This window comes from Theropithecus gelada, chromosome 10 (assembly GCF_003255815.1).
Source record: "Theropithecus gelada isolate Dixy chromosome 10, Tgel_1.0, whole genome shotgun sequence".
Lineage (NCBI taxonomy): Eukaryota > Metazoa > Chordata > Mammalia > Primates > Cercopithecidae > Theropithecus > Theropithecus gelada.
The window spans coordinates 27,386,260-27,398,447 of record NC_037678.1 but is presented as its reverse complement, the minus strand read 5'-3'; the positions used below and the strand labels follow the sequence as shown (position 1 = coordinate 27,398,447).

The 12,188-nt window shown below is 46.0% G+C and overlaps 1 protein-coding gene across 1 annotated transcript in view; it reads left to right on the top strand.

The window, feature by feature from the left end:
- The window catches only part of GGT5 (gamma-glutamyltransferase 5), a 245,990-nt gene that overhangs the window by 112,833 nt on the left and 120,969 nt on the right, over positions 1-12,188 (top strand). The window lies entirely within an intron of this gene.

Here is a 12,188-nt window from a genome sequence, read left to right as displayed (position 1 = left end):
TCGCCACTGCACTCCAGTGTGGGCGACAGCATGAGTGGGACTACATCCCAAAGCGGAAAAAAGATGAGATGAGGAGTCAGTAGTCTGTTCAATTGAGCAGTCTGAAATGACTGGATAGCCACATACAAAAGAATGAAACAAGACATAAGACCTTGATGTTATACAATACACAAATATAAACTCAAAATACATTAAACCCTAAACACAAGACCTAAAAGCATAAAACTGCTACAGGAAAACACAGAGTGAGCTTAAGTTTAGGAAAACCCGAATCTAAGCTCACAGGATGTAAAAGCAAACAATAGGAAAAAAAAAAACAAAAACAGAAAAAAAACCACTTCCAACAACAGAAGTCAAATTTTCTAGTTTTTGTTATTGACTTTACCTTACAAAAACAATCACTGCTAGTCAGTCACGCTGGCTCACATCTGTAAATCCAGGACATTGGGAGGCCGAGGCAGGTGGATCACCTGAGGTCAGGAATTCGAGACCAGACTGGCCAACATGGTGAAACCCTGTCCCTACTAAAAATACAAAAATTAGCCAGGAGTGGTGGCACACACCTGTAGTCCCAGCTACTTGGGAGGCTGAGGCAAGAGAATCACTCGAACCCGGGAAGCGGAGGTTGCAGTGAGCCAAGATCATGACACCACACTCTAGCCTGGGCAACACAGCAAGACTCTGTCTCAAAAAAAAAAAAAAAAAAAAAGGAAAAACAAAAATAAAAAAATCACAACTAAAATAATCAAGAAACAAAAACACAAAAAATCCTGAAGAAGTTCTGCACATTAAAGAAAGCAATGCACCAACCAACACTCAGAAGGCATTCTTCAGATAGAAAGGACATTATAAGGAATCATGCATCTAAAACTACCACACCACTGAGGAGCAAAACACAGAAAACCAACTAACCCAACCAAAACTGGGACACAATCCTGAACAGACATCACTAAAAGGACAATGCACAATTCACTAACATGTGAAAAGGGCGGTTCTCAACATTACTAATCATCTCTAAACTGTAAATGAAAACCACACTCAGATACACACTCACCCTAATTTGAACAAATAAAAGAAACCAATTATTTCAAACAAATTCCCTGGAGGAAGTTGCACACACAGCTACTCTCACACACTGTTGGGAGAAATCACTGTTACTACAGGCACTATGAAAGCCTCTTGTAGCTTCCCAAACAATCAAAAAGGAAACTACCATTTCATCTGGCAATTCCAGCAGTGAGTATATACTTAGGGACAGTGAAATCACTGCATGAAAGCCATAGCTGCCTTCCCAGGTTGACCGAAGCACTATACACAATAGTTAAGGTATGCAATCAACCTGCCTGTCCATCAACTGATGAAGGGATGAAGGAACTTCAGTATACGAACACAACGAAATACGCCCCAACAACAAAGATTGATGACATAATGTCTTTTGTGGCAACACGGATAAACCTGGAAGACATTATACTCAGTGGAATCAGTCAGGCAGGGAAACAAAAACACTGCATCATCTGACCCATGAGGAGACTAAAAAAGAATTATCTAATGGAAAGTGAAAGTACAATAGTGGTTATCACATGCTGGGGGGAGGAGAGGGCATGGGCTGGCATTGGTAATGGGTACCAAGTTGCACTTCCAGGGGAGGAATTAATGCTGGTGATCTACTCCACAGGAGGGTGACTACAAGTAACAATACGGTAGGATCTCTTTCAATAGAGGTAGAAAGGAGAGGAACACTGAAGGTTCACACAACAAACAAATAAAAACTAGACATGGGAATAGACATGCAAAATACCCTGACTTCATCATTCCTCGAAGTACGCAAGTAAAAAAAATCCCACTGTACCCCCTAATTTTGGACATGTATGACAAACTCAATTTTAAAACTATAAATGGACAATGGTAAAATTCACAGAGAACCAGGAAAGACCCTGAAAATCCAAAGCACTTCCCAGAAAGAGAAAATCACTTGATTGCCTCACGCTCCGCGATGTCAAATTACATCAAAAAGCTATACTTACTGAGGCAGCAAGGAACTGGCATAAAAATAGAAACATTTATCACTGGACAGTATTGGGTAGCCAACAGACAAATCTGAATGTACTTACAGTCAACAGATTTCTCAAAAGGCCAGGCGCGGTGGCTCACGTCTGTAATCCCAACATTTTGGGAGGCAACGGCTGGCGAACCACTTGATGTCAGGAGTTTGGGATCAGCCTAACATGGTGATAATAAAAATAGAAAAATTAGCCAGCATGGTGGCATGTGACTGTAATCCCAGCTACTTGGGGGCTGAGGCAGGAGAATCGCTTGGATCTGGGAGGCAGAGGTTGCAGCGAGCAAAGATCACACCACTTCACTCTAGCCTGGGCAAAAAAGCAACACTCTGTATCAAAACAAACAAACAAACAAACAAAAAACCCAAACAAAATGGGAAACAGCTAGTCTGTTCTGTAAATGACTTTGAGAAAACTGGAAACCCACACACAAAACATGGAAACCTCCTTGAGCTTATCCTTAATCCTTATGCAAGGTACACAAGTGCTGTAATGTCCCCATTGCACCCCTAATTCTGGACATGCAGTATGAACCAAACTTGTCATGAAATGTAACTATACACAGCTAAAAATTCACATGGAACTACCATAGACTCTAAACATGCAAAGCAATCCTAGGAAATAAAAACTTGTTTGGAGGTCTCACACTGTTCAATTTCAAATTACATGGAAAAGATCTACTCATCCAAAGACTATGGCAGTGGCCTAACAATGAAACCATGCAGACATAACAGAACCTAAACGTACATCTGTATGGAGTCAACACGCTGTTTTTTCAAGAGAATGCCTGGAAGACAAAATGAGGAGTGGGAGGTCTGTTCAATTAATGAATCTGAAAATACTGGATATCCACATGAAAAAGAATGAAATAGGACCCTTATGTTACACAATACACAAATACCAACTTGAAATAAATGAAAACCTAAACACAAGACCCAAAAGCATAAAACTTCTACAGGAAAACACAGAGTGAGTGGAAGCTCAGGGCAACTTAATCTATGCTCATAGGTTGCAAAAAGAAAAAACAGGAAATACATGGAAAATACACTCAAAATCAATGAAATGTATCAAAATTGTGATTTTTCTTTCTGGCCTGACCCAAAATCGCTGCTAACAAAAGGAAAACTCAACACGTGAAAAAGAAAACTCGAGAACTACGGCATGGTAAAGGGAGCAATGAACCAATCAACAATGAGAAGGCATTCTTCATATAGGGAGGGCATGATGAGGAATCATTTATCTGAAAGAGGTTGTTACATGGTATGCACGAGAAACTAATGCTACTAAGAAGCAAAACATGCAAAGCCAAGTCACCCGGCCAAAGTTGGGCAATGAACCTGAAGAGACATTTCTCAAAAGTCCCAGCTACTCGGGAAGCTGAGGTGGGAGTGAGCTGAGATCGCACCCCTACACTCCAGCTTGAGCAACCAGAGCCAGACACTATATCAAAAAAAAAAAAAAAAAAAAAGGAAAAAAGAAAAAAGAAATAAACTATGCAGAGAAAGACAAACATCGCATTGTCTCACTCAGGAGGAATCTACAAAACTTTATTTCCTAGAACTAGTAAGCATAACTTTCTAAATGGGTTGGGGTTCAAAGGTGGGGCATGGTCAGAGATTGGAAACAGGTATAAAGTTACATATTCCCATGAGAGGAATGAAACCCGTAGTTCTTTTCCACAGCAGCAGGGTGACTAGGTCTAACGTTATCAGAGTGTACTTTTCAAGAAAGCTAGAAAAGAGGATTCTGAATGTCTTCACCTCACTCTATGAGGAAAGACAGATGCTAAATACCCTGATTTCATCATTACACAATGTACGCATGGACCAAAGTGTCTCATTATACCCTCTGGTAGTACACTTTTACCACAGGGTAAATTTTTGTAAAGAAATGTAAGGGAACAGGCTGAGCATGGTGGCTCATGCCTGCAATCCCAGCACTTTCAGAGGCTGAGGCAGGAGTATCGCTTGAACCCAAGAAGCGCAGGCTGCAGTGAGCCAAGATTGCACCACTGCACTCCAGTCTGAGCAACAGAGTGAGACACTGTCTCAAAAAAAAAAAAAAAAAAAAAAAAAAGATGACGCTCAAGTGATCAACCAACATGAAAAAATGTGCAACCTCAGCGCAATGCAACTCCCAAACACAATGAGATATCATCTCATGTTGGTCACAATGGGCATTTTTTCAAAGTCAAAACAACATGCTGGTGAGGCTGATAATCTGTCCCAAATCAAGGCAGCAAAATTCCTGCAAAGAAAAAAAACTAAAAAACATGTCTGCCAGCTGCTGGTCTGTGTTAGAGAGGGCTCTTTCTAGGGGCACCAGAGGGAATGGAGTGTAATTCAAACTGGAAGACTTTTAAAGCCAGAGCTAGCTCACCTATTGAGGCTATACCTTTTAACTCCACTCAACTGCAGTAGTCAGGACTCTTGTTGCAAGTGACAGAAACCCAACTCAAACTAGCTTAAGCCTAAAGACAGATTTATGGACTATCTCATGGAATTCATAAACAAGATAGTTCTGACTCTCTCTCAGACCTCATTGGCCTTAAGAACAATATGGAGTCAGAGACTCAAACACCACTCTCTTCTCTTGTCATGTCTCTGTTTCTTTGAGATTTGTCCTTTTTTCTCAGCAATTCCCCCAATCCTCTAGTTCACATAAGATGGAGTGGAGTCTCCCTCTGTCGCCCAGGCAGGAGTGCAGTGGCACAGTCTTGGCTCACTGCAACCTCTGTCTCCCGGGTTCAAGCGATTCTCGTGCCTCAGCTTCCGAGTGGCTGGGATGACAGGCATCTGCCACCATGTCCAGCTAACTTTTGTATTTTTAGTAGAGACAGATTTTCGCCATGTTGGCCGGGCTGGTTTCGAACTCCTGACAGGTGATCCACCTGCCTTGGCCTTGCAAAGTGCTGGGATTACATACGTGAGCCACCGCGCCCGGCTACTGATGCAATAATATATATATATATATATATTTTTTTTTTTTTTTTGAGACGGAGTCTTACTCTGTCGCCCAGGCTGGAGTGCAGTGGCCGGATCTCAGCTCACTGCAAGCTCCGCCTCCCGGGTTTACGCCATTCTCCTGCCTCAGCCTCCCGAGTAGCTGGGACTACAGGCGCCCACCACCTCGCCCGGCTAGTTTTTTGTATTTTTTAGTAGAGACGGGGTTTCACTGTGTTAGCCAGGATGGTCTCGATCTCCTGACCTCGTGATCCGCCCGTCTTGGCCTCCCAAAGTGCTGGGATTACAGGCTTGAGCCACCGCACCCGGCCCGCAATAATATATTCTTAACTCTGGTTCAAAGACTTTTTGAAGAAGCAGATAATGAGCATGACAGAATTGAAACTGATTTGGGGAATCGATTAAAATCTCCATCTAGGTTGGGCGCGATGGTTCACACCTATAATCCCAACACTTTGGGAGGCCAAGACAGGCAGATCACTTGCGGTCAGGAGTTTGAAACCAGCCCAGCAAACATGCTGAAACCCCATCTCTACTAAAAATACAAAAATTTGCTTGGTGTTTTGGTGTGCACCTGTAATCCCAGCTACTCAGGAAGCTGAGCCATGAGGATCACTTGAACCCAGGAGGTGGAGGTTGCAGTGAGCCACGATCACGTCACTGCACTCCAGCCTGGGCAACAGAGTGAGACCCTGTCTCAAAAAAAAAAAAAAAAAAAAAAAAAAATCCCCATTCATACATGATGAAACCGAAAGATCAAAAGAAAGCAGAACGATTTTTTTGGAGCAAAACACACTGCTTGCTGTCAATAAAAAGATTACAGTCCTAACCTTTCCCCCAAGAATTCTGTCAGATAATCTCAAAGTTATCAAAATGAAATGGGATTATTTAAAGATGAAGGACTTAAAGAAAAATACTTGGCCAGGCACGGTGACTAATGCTTGTAATCCCAGCACTTTGGAAGGCCGAGGCTGGTGGATCACCTGAGGTCAGGAGTTCAAGACCAGCCTGGCCAACATCATGAAACCCCGTCTCCACTAAACATACAAAAATTAGCCGGGCATGGTGGCCAGTGCCTCTAATCCCAGCTACTCGGGAGGATGAGGCAAGAGAATCGCTTAAACCCAGGAGGCAGAGGGTGTGCGCCTGTAATCCCAGTTACTGGGGAGGCTGAGGCACGAGAATTGCTTGAGTTCAGGAGATGGAGGTTGCAGTGAACTGAGATCTCACCACTGCACTCCAGCCTGGGTGACAGAATGAGACTGCCTCAAAAAAAAAAAAAAAAAAAAAAAAAAAAAAAGTGCTATTTTAAGTGTTTTATGATTAAACTGCTATAATTGTCTATTGCACTAAGTTCATTATTTTTATTGTATTAAACTTTAGATTCATGGGGCACATGTGCAGGTATGTTCCATGAGTACACTGCAAAATGCTAAGGCTTGGGCTTCTATTGAACTCATCACCCAAACACTGACCATAGTACCCAATGAGTAGTTTTTCAACCCTTTCCCCTCCTTCCCTCCCCACGTGTGGAGTTCCTAGTGTCTGTTATTTCCATCTTTATGTCCATTTGAACCAACTGTTTAGCTATTTATTTATTTATTTATTTTTGAGACAGAGTCTTGCTCCTTCACCCTGGATGGAGTGCAGTGGCTCCATCTCAGCTCACTGCAATATTCACCTCCCGGGTTCAAGCGATTCTCCAGCCTCAGCCTTCTGAGTAGCTGGGATTACAGGCAGGTGCCCCCACACCGGGCAAACTTTTGCAATTTTAGTAGAAATGGGGTTTCACCATGTTGGCCAGGCTGGTATCGAATTCCTGACCTCAAGTGATCCACCTGCTTTGCCCTCCCAGAGTGCTGGGATTATAGGCATGAGCCACTGTACCTTGCCTATTTTTAAATAATACTTAATTTTCTTTCATTTTGCTAATAATTTAGAGTACAATTATATAATGATATTAACTTTTTTTGGGGGGTGGGACAGGGTCTCACTCTGTCACCCAGGATGGAGTGCAATGGCTTAATCATGCTTCCATGCAGCCTCAAATTCCTGGGCTCATGTGATCCTCCCACCTCAGCCTCCCAAACAGCTGGGACCACAGCCATGCACCACCATGTCCAGCTAATTTTTCTATTTTTGTGGAGACAGGGTCTTGCTATGTTGCCTGGGGGGTGTCAAATTCCTGAGCTCAAGCAATCTGCCTGCCTTGGCTTCCCAAAGTGCTGGGATTAGAGGCCGAAACCACCGTCCCTGGCCTAATAATGTAGAATCTTACTTAATGTTTCATAGTATGATTTTCAAAGTTTGTATTTGAAATGTATTTAAATATGTAGTTTGATCTTTTGAAAAACATTTGAATTCCTAACAGATTATAAAATACTATTGTGCCCAGGAGGTGGAGGTTGCAATGAACAGAGATCAAACTGCTGCACTCCAGCCTGGGTGACAGAGCAAGATGCCAGCTCAAAAAAAAACAAAAAACAAAAAAAAAAACTAGTTGTGTTAGGGTTCAAACCAGAGAAGCAGAACCAGTAGGAAAGATACACACATTCAGATATTCACAAACATATAGTGACACACATCTGCATAGATATAGAAACGGATGGCTTCTAGCCAGGCACAGTGGCTCACACCTGTAATCCCAGCACTTTGGGAGGCCGAGGCAGGCAGATCACCTGAGGTCAGGAGTTTGAGACCAGCCTGGCCAACATGATGAAACTCTGTCTCTAATAAAAATACAAAAATTAGCCAGGCATGGTGGTGCATACCTGTAGTTCCAGCAAATCGGGAGGCTGAGGCAGGAGAATTGCTTGAACCCGGGAGGCAGCAGTTGCAGTGAGCCGAGATCACGCCACTGCACTCCAGCCTGGGTGACAAAGCTAGACTCCATCTCTAACAAACAAACAAACAAACAAACAAACAAAAAAGCTTTATACAGACATACATCTAGATAGATAGATATATTCGTAAAAGCTTGGCTTCTGCATTTGTGGGGTTGGCTAAGCAAGCCCAGAGCTCGCAGGACTGGCCGTCAGGAACGACAATCACCACCCAGGCAGGGCCAAAGCTTGCTTTTCACAGGCACTCAGGAAGAAAGATCCAGAGGGAAGGGAGCACAATTGTGGACTCGGCTGCTATTTGAAGTCTGTGCTCCAGGAAGTCCTAAGCCCTCTCTTTTCTAAAAAAAGAAACAAACTTTTTGGCTTGTGGTTCCACAAGCTGTAGTCTCAGCTGCTCAGGAGGTTGAGGCAGGAGAATTGCTTGAGCACAGGAGTTAGAATCTAGCCTGAGCAGCATAACAAGACTTTGGTTCTAAAAAGCATTTAAAAAATAGTCCGGCTGCAGTGGCTCTCAACCGTAGTCCCAGCACTTTGGGAGGCTAAGGCAGGTGAACTGCTTGAAGTCAGGAGTTCAAGACCAGTCTGGCCAACATGGTGAAACCCCGTCTCTACTAAAAATACAAAAATCAGCCGCGCGTGGTGGCGCATGCCTGTAATCCCAGCTACTTGGGAGGCTGAGGTGGAAGAATTGCTTGAACCTGGGAGGCAGAGGTTGCAGTGAGCCGAGATCTCGCCATTGCACTCCAGCCTGGGCAAGAAGAGCGAAATCCCATCTCAAAAAAAAATTTTTTTGTAATGAAAAAAGTTTTGGAGATAAGGGGTCTTGCCCTGTTGACCAGGCTGGAGCACAGTGGCACAGTCACACCTCACTGCAGCTTCAAACTCTTGGGCTCAAGCAATTCTCCCTCCTCAGCCTCCCTAGCAGCTGGGACTGTAAGTGCATACCACCATGCTGACTAATTAAAAGAAAAAAAAATTTAGAGAGATGTAGTCTCGCCATGTTGCCCAGGCTAGTCTCACACTCCTGACCTCAAGATCTTCCCACCTTAGCCTCCCAAAGTGCTAGGATGTGAGCCACCATCCCCGGCCCCAGTAAACCAATACTGATACATTATTATTAACTAAGGTTCATCTTGATTCAGATTTCTTTACTATTTCCCATAATGTCCTTTTCCTGTTCCAAGATCTCATCCAGGGGACCATACTATGTTTAGTTCTTAAGTCTCCTCAGGATTGCTGGAGTGCAGTGACACCATCTCAGCTCACTGCAACCTCCGACCACCAAGTTCAAGCTATTCTCCTGCCTCAGCCTCCCGAGTTGCTGGGATTACAGGCACCTGCCACCACGCCCAGCTAATTATTATTTTTTTTTTTTGAGAGGGAGCCTCCCTCTGCTCCCCAGGCTGGAGTGCAGTGGGGCAATCTTGGCTCACTGCAACCTCTGCCTCCTGGGTTCAAACAATTCTCCTGCCTCAGCTTCCCTAGTAGCTGGGATTACAGGTGTGTACTTTTTTTTTTTTTTGGAGACAGTTTGAGATGGGGTTTCACCACATTGGCCAGGCTGGTCTAGAACTCCTGGCCTGAGGTCATCCACCCACCTCAGCCTCCCAAAGTGCTGGGATTACAGGTGTCAGCCACTGTGCCCGGGCTATTCTGCACTTCACTTGCAAAATATTTTTCCCTTTACAATAAATTGCTCTATGCTGCATCACCTTTGCTGTGTGATTCTTATTTAAATTCTTTATTTATTTTAATTATTTATTCTTTTTGAAACAGGGTCTCACTATGTTGCCCAGGCTGGTCTCTAACCTTTGAGCTCAAGCGATCCGCCCACCATGGCCTCCCAAAGTGCTGGGATGACAGGCATTAGCCACCACACCCAGCCTAAATTCTTTGAAACTGACAACTGCGGCCCCACAACAGCTGTCAATCATTGTACCACTGCCATCCAGCCTGGTTGACAGTGTAAGGCCTCATCTCACAAAAGGAAAAAGATATATTAAAAATAAATAAATAAATATATATATATTTTTTTCTTAAAAACAAGATATCCCAGTCATGCACGGTAGCTCACACCTGTAATCCTTGCACTTTGGGAGTCCGAGGCAGGTGAGTCATCTGAGGTCAGGAGTTCAAGACCAACCCAGGCCTACATGGTGAAACCCCGTCTCTACTAAACAAAAACCACAAAAATTGGCTGGACATGGTGGAAGGTGCCTGTAATCCCTGCTACTAGGGAGGCTGAGGGAGGAGAATCACTTGAACTTGGGAGGTGGAGGTTGCAGTGAGCCCAAGAGTGCACTAGTGCCCTCCAGTCTGGGCTCCTACAGAGTGAGACTCCAGCTCAAAAACAAATACAAACAAAAAAGACAGGGTCTCCCTCTGTTGCCCAGACCAGAGTGCAGTGACGCGGTCACAGCTCACTGCACCCTTGACCTCCCAGGCTCAACTGATTCTCCTGCCTCAGTAGCTGGGACTACCAGCACACATCACCATGACTGGAGAATTTTTAAATTTTTTGTGCTGATGGTCTTGCTATGTTGCCCAGCCTGGTCTTGAACTCTTGGCCTGAAGTGATCCTCCTACCAAGTCCTCCTTTACAAAGAGCTGGGATGACAGGCGTGAGCCACCACACCCGGCCCCCTGAAGCTGCCTGTTCCTTGAGCACGACGTGTAGCAAGGGGAGCTAGAGTGAGAGCAGCACCGTGGGGAAGGGACAGGGCTGCCACCCTGAGCTATGTGACGTTAGGCCAGACCCCTCTTCTCCAAGCAAGATCAACCACATGAGTGATCTCGGGAGCCCGTGCCCGCTCAGACAGCCTGGATTTTAAATTCGTAGGTGGATGGGAACCTGTGAAGGTTTAGAGATGCTGGAAGAACCTTTTTCCTGGGAGAGCTTTCCAAACAGGTAACAAACAGAGCCACCCTGGGCCCCGCTGAGGGAGGATCCTACCAGAAGCTCTCACCTCTGTCTCACTCCACACCAGTGGTGATGGTGATGTCATCGATGTAGGTAGTTGGTGTCGTGTACAGAAGCACAGATCGCTGTAGTCCTGCATAGTTGAAGAAGTCAAAGTCTGTGTTCTGGACAAAGTAACCCTTGGGATACCTAGGGCGGGAGGACTGTGGTTCGCTGGGCCCTTGCCATGGGTCTTTTGCCCTCAGGTCACTTGCCTCCCCAGATCAGGGCCTCCTCTCTGCGAAGGCCACCCTGTCCCTGGCAGGAAGACCACAGGGTGGGGCGGGAAGGTGGGTGCGCACAGTGGAGGCAGGGTGGTACTCACTTGGAGTTGTCGGTCGTGTACGGATGGTCCCTGGTGGCAGGGTGGGGGGCGACCGTGTTGTTGATGGCGACAGTTGACGCAGAGGCGGGAGGGCAGGGGCCCCACCCGGAATAGACTGCTGCTGTCAGCCTCAAAGGGGAGGTAGCCCCTTTCATGCTCTAGCCAATCACCCACTGCAGACATAGGGAGATATGAGAAGGGGGTGGCAGGTCGGGGCATGAGGAGGGGCTCTGCTATTGGGCACGCCCTCACATAACCCGCAGCATGGGGCTCAAGGGCCTGCCAGCCAGACGGGAAAAAGGACATCCCAGTGGGGTAGATCAGGCCACCTATCCACCTACACAGGGCACAGCCCCCAGGGCAGGGTAAGGCCCCCCACTGTCCCACCCCAGGAGACAGGCTGTGGGTGGAATCTGAGGGTCCCATGCTGTTCAGCAGCTGTGCCCACACACCTGCCCTGCCTGCTCCTGGCCACACTGACCACAATGGCATAGAAGTGGGCACTGCCAATCCTCAGCACCACTCTTATGTGCAGGTCCTGGATCCATCGCTTCAGCAGGGTCACCTCCCGTTCATACCACATCCAGCTGACAAAATGCTGCAGCCGCCAGTCCTGGCTGATGTCATTGAAAATGGAAACTGGTATGTCCAAGGTGGGGCCCGACTGCGAAGAGAAGGGCCGGGCTCAGCTCCTAGGCCCACAAAGGGATCCGGGAAAACAGTGCTGCACAGCTGTGCCCCCAGGCCTAGCACAAGCCCTGACACATGGTGAGGACTCCTGGCAGAAAAGACAGATAACTTGCTGATGACAGGTCAACTGCCAGGGCAGTTTGTGCACCTGGGCCACTGGGATCAGGAGTTCGAGACCAGCCTGGCCAATATGGTGAAACCCCATCTCTACTAAAAATACAAAAATTAGCTGGGGGTGGTGGCAGCGCCTGTAGTCCCAGCTACTCAGGAGGCTGAGGCAGGAGAATCACTTGAACCCAGAAGGCGGAGGCTGCAGTGAGCCAAGATCATGCCATCGCACTCCAGCCT